Source organism: Larus michahellis, chromosome 2 (assembly GCF_964199755.1).
Source record: "Larus michahellis chromosome 2, bLarMic1.1, whole genome shotgun sequence".
NCBI lineage: Eukaryota > Metazoa > Chordata > Aves > Charadriiformes > Laridae > Larus > Larus michahellis.
Window position 1 is genome coordinate 127,892,883 of NC_133897.1, and position 8,857 is coordinate 127,901,739.

Below are 8,857 nucleotides of genomic sequence, written 5' to 3' on the forward strand. Positions count from 1 at the left end.
GCAGCAGATTGACTTTCTCCCTGGGTAACAGAGATAACACAAGTCTCAGCACTTCACCGGAAAACTTTGGAGGCCACAGAGCAGCATCTTGCTTCTCAGTTTTAGGCAACTACTTAATCACCCTTTAATCATCTGAGGTGGTTGCCAAATTCCTTCTGAGGGACTAAATTAGGGATTATTTAGGGAGTTTTTTTCCCTGAATATAGCTTTTATGAAAGCAACACACATGACTAATTGCAAAGTAATAAAAGCTGGAGACTGAAATTAAACTTTATGAAAAAGACGAAGAAAATCTTATATTTTGGTGGGGTTTTTTTGACACAGTAAATTCTGCGTAAGCAAATGTAAAATGAGCTTATGCCATCCTGAATATAAGCATTTACTGCAGTGATGTTCATTATCATGTGTTCATTTGCACCAAGCTTTCCCCTTCACACTGTGTTTTTGCAGAAGACCCTTGCACATGTTTGTTAGATGGGCAACGCTTAGAGCTGCAGCCTTGGAATGAGTCTGAGATAGAGCTCTTCTCCTCTGGTGGATGGGCTCTTGCAAGCGTCTGCTTTCGGCATTGCCATCCCACAAAATGTCAAGTCAAGGTCACACAACAGCTTGGGTTTTGACTTTTAGCTAGTGTCTGGGGTCCAGCATGTATGAGTATTACCTAGACTGAACAGGTCGACATTTCTGCTCTTGAGACAAAATGAAAACTCTGCTATAAAGGGAAATCAGAGCTGTTTTGGAGACGCAGAGATGAATGGCAATGTTACTGCCATTTCTGCTGCTGGCTAGAAAAGGATGTCTCAGGACCTCCCATGATGACATCCAGATGGCACTGAGGAAAAGGAAATCCCTGGTTTGTATGCAGAGGAGACTGAAGCTGATTTGATCATTGGAAATGAAAATAGATGTAGAGAGGGAGGCTGGGAGCAGCTGGCACTGGGAATGGGAGAGGCAGCCCTCAGACACTGCAATGCCATATCAGCACTGAACACTGTGGTGACTTGGGGCTCAGACCAAGGTGGCTACTAAGTGTTTACTCAGTGGTTTTCAGTCACAGTTTCACTCTTAATGCTACTTGCTAATGCTGCTTAAACTATGTTAATTAGCTTAAAGTTAGCTTGGCTGCGTTAAAAAAGGCTCCATCTGCAGAAGCAACTGCAACGTCGATCAACCTGGAATGGGCGTATAGGAGTTGGAGACCAGATAAGGCTGAGCCTGGCTGAGAAAACTGAGACTAAGATGAGAAGACTAAAAGGTGGGGCCAGGGATAGATGAGATAAGGAATCTGGTGCCGAGGAGAACAGACTGGAATGGGCAGTGAAGAGATGCTCTCTGGTTCGGTGTGATGCAGTAAATGTGTGACGCACGCTGAGCAATGCAGAAAGAGCAAAACATGAAGTAATTCCTCTGTCAGCGATCACTGGTCATCTGAGGCACAGAGTGTACTGGTGCCCTCTAAAAAGAGCTGTATATGAGCGTGAAATGAGAGACGATGTCATAAAAAGTGCATACAAAGAGGCTTCATGCAGGGTGCACAGGGAATCTTAATTGCAGCCTTTCTTGACTTTGAGGCAGAATTGCCAACCACTCTGTTGTCACAGGTTTTTCTGGGCATGAGAGAAACTCCTGTATATTGTCAAGTAAAAATACACTGTATGGTTTGGGATGTAAGTGAAAAAATCTCGATTACGGAGGATTTCTACATCTTCCGTAGCACAGGATGGGAAACCGGCTGTACCATAAGTTTTTGGTTTGTTATATTTTTTCCTGGAAGAGTCCCATATTGGTACCAGCCAGAGGTACCAGAATGTCAGAAAAAGTGTCTTATTTAATGGGGATAATATAGGGGAATTTTCTTGGTGAATAAAACCCCAATTTCTCTAGAAGTTGAATGTTTTTTCTCTTTTTTTTTGGGGGGGGGGGCGGGGGGGTGAATTCTTTATATTTTCACGTTCTAGAACATGCATTGTAGTAGACAAGATAGAATATGCCTTTCTCATACATGTATTTTTTTTAACATGGTGAATTAAATCTGCTGATTAATAGCCCACTGTGTTCAATAGATAGATTCGATCTTTATCCTTTGGCTGAGGTGCTAAACACAAACTCCTTTCACTGACATAAGCAAAATTAATGCAGATAATCTGCTATCTACTCTGATAATCTATGATATCTAGTATCTAATAAGAGTAAAGCCTGATCTGATGTTACACATGACATCATCAGTATGAGGAGGTGTGACCTTCAAATTAAAAATGAGACTGTTTGAATGCCTTTTAATAGTTTGTAGGGAAGTGCGGTATATATATAATTAAAAATATGGATTTTCCCCTACATATCTAAAACTTCCATGACAGGCAATGTCATATAAAAGTTCTGGCCTTTATCTCCAAGTACTGTCTATGAGAAAATTCATCTAAATCTGTTGACACATGGAAGTCAATAAAACATGACATTACAACTCATTACATTGCTAGTTTGCATTCCAGAATTTTTTGAAAGACCCTCCCTACAGAACACTGGTAGGCGGGACAGAACACAAGGCAAGGCAACTCAAACAGCTGCAATGCCCAGTTCCCCATTGCCACAAAAAACCATCACACGTTTGTGAACTTCTTTTGCTCCCACTTAAAACTCTCTTAGCCTTCGCGAGGTTAGGACAGTACTTCAGGCTCATCCAGATGCTGCCAGTCATCCAGGGGAATGATGGTCCTAGCAAGACCAGCCCTTCAAAAGTCCCACACCCTGGACACCAGGGGGAAAGTCTGGAGCAAAGATGTACCGTTAGGGATCGAGGACCAGGTTAGATCAGGTACAACAGGATCAGACCAGACAATACTTAAGCCTCAGTGCAAGAGAAACATGGACATACTGGGGAGTCGTGGCCTGCTGGGCACGTCCTGGGCCACTGGGCACATACCCGGTTGCCAGTCTTGTCCATCCTTACCTCTCACAGGTTGCCAGGTGGCCGATGCAGCTTGCTGGTGGCCCTTTCTGCTGCGGGGCTGCTCAGCAAGCACAGCGTGTTTCTTGCAGGCTGGTCCCAAGCAGTGGCCTCCACTGGTCCCATCTGGCCATGATGGTGGAGTTGGCCACTTGGTAAGTAAATTCTGAGAAGACAGGCCTTTCCCTCTCTTGCAGGCGGGCACTTCTGCTGCACTGGGGCTGCTGCTGCCCTTCCTGCAGGGCACGTCTGTCCCATCCCTCTGCTGCAGCAGGAGAGAGCAGAGTCCTCGGGGGCCCGATGTCTCTCCTTTGCACACAGCAGAGGGGGGACAGCCCCGGGAGGGTCTGAGAGGGTTCGCCTGGTGGCTGTCATCCGTGGATTTTTGCTCTGTTTTCCTTTGCAGCAGGTGGGATCTGGAGGAGGAGGAGACAACTGCCCTGGCCCTCAGTGCTGTGGAGGACCTCGGCTGCCTCAGAGGTGCCCGAGCAGTCGGGGTCTGGCTGCGGAGGGGGTCTCTTTGGTCAGCCCCTGGCAGCTCTTTGCAGGAAGGACAGCACACTGTCCCAGCCCCCCTGAGGGGGTCCTGTCCCTCTGGAAGGCAATGTCCCCAGCAGAAGGACCCTGGATTCACTAGTCCAACACTAGGCAGGGCCAAAGGCAGCTCCTCCACACTTCCCATGTTGCCTAGCTGCAGCCACTCCTCCATCTTGCCCTAGGCAAAGCAGAGTTGTCGACTCATGCTCCTGTCTCGGAGGAAGGTTCACCTGCCCCAGGGCCTGTCTTCAGCCAAGCAACTGACCTCCTGTGTCCCCTGCAGGACCTGCTGCCTGTCCTGCAGGGGTATGGACCGTGCACCAAGGGGATATTCAGGCCAGAAGGAGAGCCTGTCGGGCGCTGAGGGAGGCCTGCCACAGCAGTGGGGATGTCCACCTGGGGAACCAACCTGCACACATGCTCGCTGTCATCCTGAAGGTGAATTTCAGAGGAGAGTGGCAGAGAGAAGCATTTCTCTAGTTGGAACAGTTCCTGACGGCACTGGAGGTCGCTCCATGAGGTGACTCTTGTCAGAGGGGGAGAGAGATGGTAGTACCTCAGTGAAGGCCATCCCTCTGCTGTAGACCAGGTTTGGTCAGGGAGCCTTCCATTGAGGTGGGCTTGGGGGAAATCAGGAGCTGGGAATCACCGCTGTGCTGCCTTCCTGAAGCACCGGAGTATCAAAAGCTGGCTGAGGGCACCTGGAAAGCTACACAACACTGCTTCTGGCTTCCGTCTGCCTCAGGGAAGCCTGAACAATGTGTGTTGACAACATCTAATTTATTAACATTATGTACCTCTTTGCTCAGGGTGGACAACAGGCTGCCTGCAGCCAACCTCCTACTACTCTTCAAGCAGTTGCTCTCCCTGCTCCACAACATCAGCTAAAATTCTGCAACCAGCAAGATGACTACCAGCAACCTTGCCGTCTGTGTTGGGCCAAGAATCTGCTGAGCCCAGCCAAGGACTACCTGCTCCCACTGGCAGTGCTGGTGGAGGTGCCTGAGAAGGTACACTGTATTTACTAGCTGACTGCGGCCTTCCGGGCCCATCAGAGCTTTGCTGTTCAGAGATACTTTACTGTCTCCTGTCTTGAAAAAATGCTTGTGGGGTAGCTTCCTGGAAGAGCAGCCCCACAGTTGCAGCTTTCTGTGCAAAAGCAAGGGTCAGGAATGGGAAAGGCTGTTTGGTCGCTTTTCAGCCACCTGGGTTGAAACCAATGGTTTGATGTGTGCAGTTGAAGGGGCTGGTGGAGCTTTTCATTGAGAACTGCAGGGAAATCTTTGAGGAGAAGATAGCTGGCCCCCTCAGTTCCTCAGCCAAGGAGTCACCAGCACCCGTTGCCAGCTCCACAAGTATGAGGATGAACTGAGGACTGTTGCATGCTGAGGATTCTGGTCCTGTTTCTTAGTGTGTTCCTGGTGGGCACCTGTGCAAATAGAGAGAGCTGCTGAGCGCTCGAGACTTGACAGAGGTGTTTTCCTAGTGGAAGGCTTCCCATGTGTTCAAAGTGACAGGATTCACAAAGCAAACAGTATGGCCTCTGTTCTCCGTCTGCCCTTCACTTGCTTGTCAAGCAGATGGTTTTGAGAGCAATACTCTTACCTCAACATCATTCCTGGTAGGGCTGGACATAGAGTGTTTTTCCCTTAGCCCTGCTTGTCCTGTGGTTTCTGTTTGGCCACTGCCTCTCAGGGCAGGAATGGTTTACTCCTCAAGATGAGCTGAAGCCCGAGGGCCTCGGCTCTGACTGCTGGAGCCTGATGACTTTTCCAGATCTTCTCCATTCAGTGCAGCAGACGTAGCAGAAAACAGGGTATCCAAGGGCCAAGAAGAAAATTGGCTTTGGGCTTTGGTGTGCTTTGCTTTAGTTGTTTGTCACTTCCAAGAAGTCTCTTTGCTATGCCTGCTTTGCTTTCTAGAGCTACATTTGGAAGAGCAAAGTGTCCATGCTGGAGAAGCAGCTAGGGAGCATCAAGCTAAAGCACTTCAGGTTGTACCACCTTTTCTTCTCCAAGGAGCAGGGGGAGATATGGTGGTGGAAAATGAAACAGCAGAGGTATGTCAGGTCCACAAACATTGTAACGACCTGTCTCATGCGTGAGGATAGTTTCTGATGTAACTTCGTGTGATGATCCCCTTAGAAATTGCTCATCTGAGCTGTCCTGTCAATAGATGTCACCTTCATAAAAATTTAGCTGAGATCCTAGTTCATCAGAGCTTCGCACAGTCTATTTTAGGGTGGGCGACTGTGTGAAGTGGGGATAATGCAAACTGATTCAAGTGCTCTGCTTTTAAGAGCAAGATAGAAATATGTCAAACAGCTTACTACTCAAGGCAGTCCCTTGCCACCTGTTAACTTCTACATTTTCATTGTAGGCGCCTGTAGCTTTGAGTGCAGTCACTCCAGAAAGCATGGTAGATTTGCTCCTGTGCTTTGAACAACTGTAGAGTTGTCAGAGGAAAGAAGGTAGAATGAGTTGGCTTTGATTAAACAAATAATTGATTCAAGTTTAGCAGGGCTTTACCTAACTAGTAATACTAGTGCATGGAAAGGTTTGGAGGCCCTTCTCAGGGCAACAAAACCCAAACAAACAGAAAGAGAAATCAGACCTGTGAAGAGGGGAGTGAAAGCCAACCAGACAAGAAAATCAGAGAGAAAAAAGGACTTTCAGGGGTCGGCGACTGAAAAGATCCAAGAAGGTTGAGAAGAACAAGAAGCCCAGGTGTGTAGCAGACTCTGATGTTCACCTTTCAACACTTTGAATGCTACTCTAACTATATGGAATTTTGCAGTCTTAACTTTGCACTTGTTGAAGCTCTGCTTGTACAAAGGTAAGCAGACACCCTGGCAAGGTCACAAGAATTACATTTTTTTGCTCTTTTACCTGCTCCATTAATAAACAGGCAAAGCCTCCCTTTTTTTGTTCATGTCAGCTGGCAATCCTAATGCTGGCTTTTATTATCTGAATCACAAATACGCACCAAGGATTTCTTCCCAGTAGCTTTAGACTATGAAGATGTTGGCACTCCTTAAAGGTGGTCATATTTCCTCTAAGATAATTTAGAGAGAGGAGAAAAAAAAAAAAGAAAAGACAAAACCATTTAGGCACTGGGTAGAAGCAATCTAGCCTGGAACCTTTGTATTTTTTCTCTGCACTGCCCACTAGAGAGCAAAGCAGTCCAGGCTGGCTCGGTGCAAAGGGATCGAACCAGACCGCTCGGCGTGGTGTTTTGCAGAAAGAGGAACACAAGTCCTGGAAGCAGCACAATCCTGAGCAGCTCGGTGGCTCTGCCTGAGGGAGTGTATTTTGCCTCTAAACCTGGGTTGCCAGAAAGGGACAGTGGGGGATGCTGCTGCTCAGGTTTTGGAAAAGACTACATGATAGCTATCCACGGGCTGCCTCTGGAGCCCTGCAAAGGGACCTTGTAAATTTGTGTAAACCTGCAATTCTCTGAGGTTATTGTACGTGTTTAGAAAGGGCCAAAGCAATCCTGTAGTCACTGCCAGCAAGAGTTCTCTCTCCTGTGCTATGAACAAGTCCTTTTACATTGTATTTCTTAAAGAAAGGGGAAGAAAATCATGCATATTCCTGCCTTTTATGATCCCATCAGTCCTTTCTGACTCTGTCGTTATAGGTACAGATTAATTTTTAGCAGTGAGCTGTGACTCCTGGGCTACCAGGGCTGCAATGCAGCCCCAGTGCCTTTATGGTAGAGGCGAAGGGAGGTGAGAAGAGGAGCCTGTGCCCTGCTGCTCTTGCCAGTGGATAACATACAGACAGGACTGAGATCAAAAAAGGGCACCGCAGGGCACCTGCTCACCGAGTGCCAGAGCTGAGCACTCCTGCTGCTCCCACCACTCCAGGGCATCCTTGCACCACCCTCAGACACAGGCAAAAAGTCTCTCAGAGGACTTCTCAGGTGTGAGGGCAGCACGAAGTCCTGTGCTGCCTGTCCTCTGCTTTGTACGGTGTGAGCAGTGGGTGCAAGCGATGTCCACCCTGCCAGGAGACTTTGCTGTCTGTTTCTTCAGCCCCACGAGCACATGCCCACCAGCTGGCAGAGCTGAGAGGTGGCTCCATGACCTATGGAGAGCACTGTGGAGCTCAGTTCTTCAGCGCTGGATCACATTTTAAAAATTATTTGTTAGCCTCCTTCGGAACGAGGACTAGAGTCATTAGGATCCGGACATATTTTCCATTTCAGGACTGATTCTAGTTACGGTATTGTTGATTCCTTAGCTTTTGAAAGAGTTGAAACAGCATTTCTTTACCAGGTCACCAAAGAGGCTGATATATTCAGTAGTTTATCTGAATTGATCCCTACTACCTACCTTGTAATTGTGTCTGTAACTTGAGTCAATCAAAGGTTTTTCTGTAAAATAAATACATATAGCTGTTTCAGGGGATATGCACCCAACTGATGTAGGATTGATTTCCAATGCATGGAACTCTGCAGACATATGGACCTTGAAACCTCATCTCTTCTGTGGGACCTTGGAACATGTTGAAGTGCTTTTTTGATTAGCAATGAATGTAAACATTTGCACATAGAAGGGCTTCAATAATCTGACCCACTGGTTAAAGACAACAGAAATATGGAACTGCATGTGACAAGGAGGAGAAAGTGCTGCTAATAATTCTCCGAGAAGCAGGACTTTGAAGCCTAGGCTTTTGTGCATTAGGGCCTTATTTACCTTGCATTTCAGATTTGCTCATCATTTTAGCATTGTTTGTGAGGAGGAAAAGATTCTTTCTGTATACATGATAACTCATTTACATTTAATAAACAGCATGAAATCCTACTACACTAATGACAATTTTTCCAGACTAATGAAAATTAAAAACAAAAGTATACCTGCTAAAATAAGTCTAAGCTTCTGTTACTGTAATAAAAAACAGTAATTATTTCAATTGCACACATTTGTAGCTACAGCTGTTGCAGAGTTGCTGACTACTGTACTCTGACATCTGAAACACAACAGACTTATCTTGAAGACTTTATACAAATGTAATATTTTTAATATGGCACTCCTTTAAAATATTAATTTTTCAATAATAGGTTTGTAAATGAAAGCGTAGAGGTAGAAACATGTTACTGCTTGGCAAACTGAAAAGCACAATCAGGGTAATAAATCAGCTGTTAATAAATCAGTGTTTGTTGCCACTTCTTCTGTCTCTTTTGCTCCTCTCTCTACCCTCTCTACAGCCCTCCCAGGATCCCATGTTTATGCGAGATAACTTCTGTCTAAGAGATTGCTGTGTGTGTTGTCCAGTGTGCAGCTAACAGCACAACTGCACACCTCCGGGAAATTCTCCCTCAGGAGTAAGTTTGAAATCACTGCATGGACATCACTCTACCAGGATGTGGTCT

General features: G+C 46.4%; 1 long non-coding RNA gene across 1 annotated transcript; it reads left to right on the forward strand.

Moving 5' to 3' along the window:
- Window positions 1–3,661: 3,661 nt before the first annotated feature.
- On the forward strand, window positions 3,662–8,650 carry LOC141739562 (uncharacterized). The gene is made up of 2 exons (XR_012585740.1): window positions 3,662–3,919; window positions 4,291–8,650. It is a non-coding gene; the product is annotated as an uncharacterized LOC141739562 (long non-coding RNA).
- The last annotated feature ends 207 nt before the right edge of the window (window positions 8,651–8,857 follow it).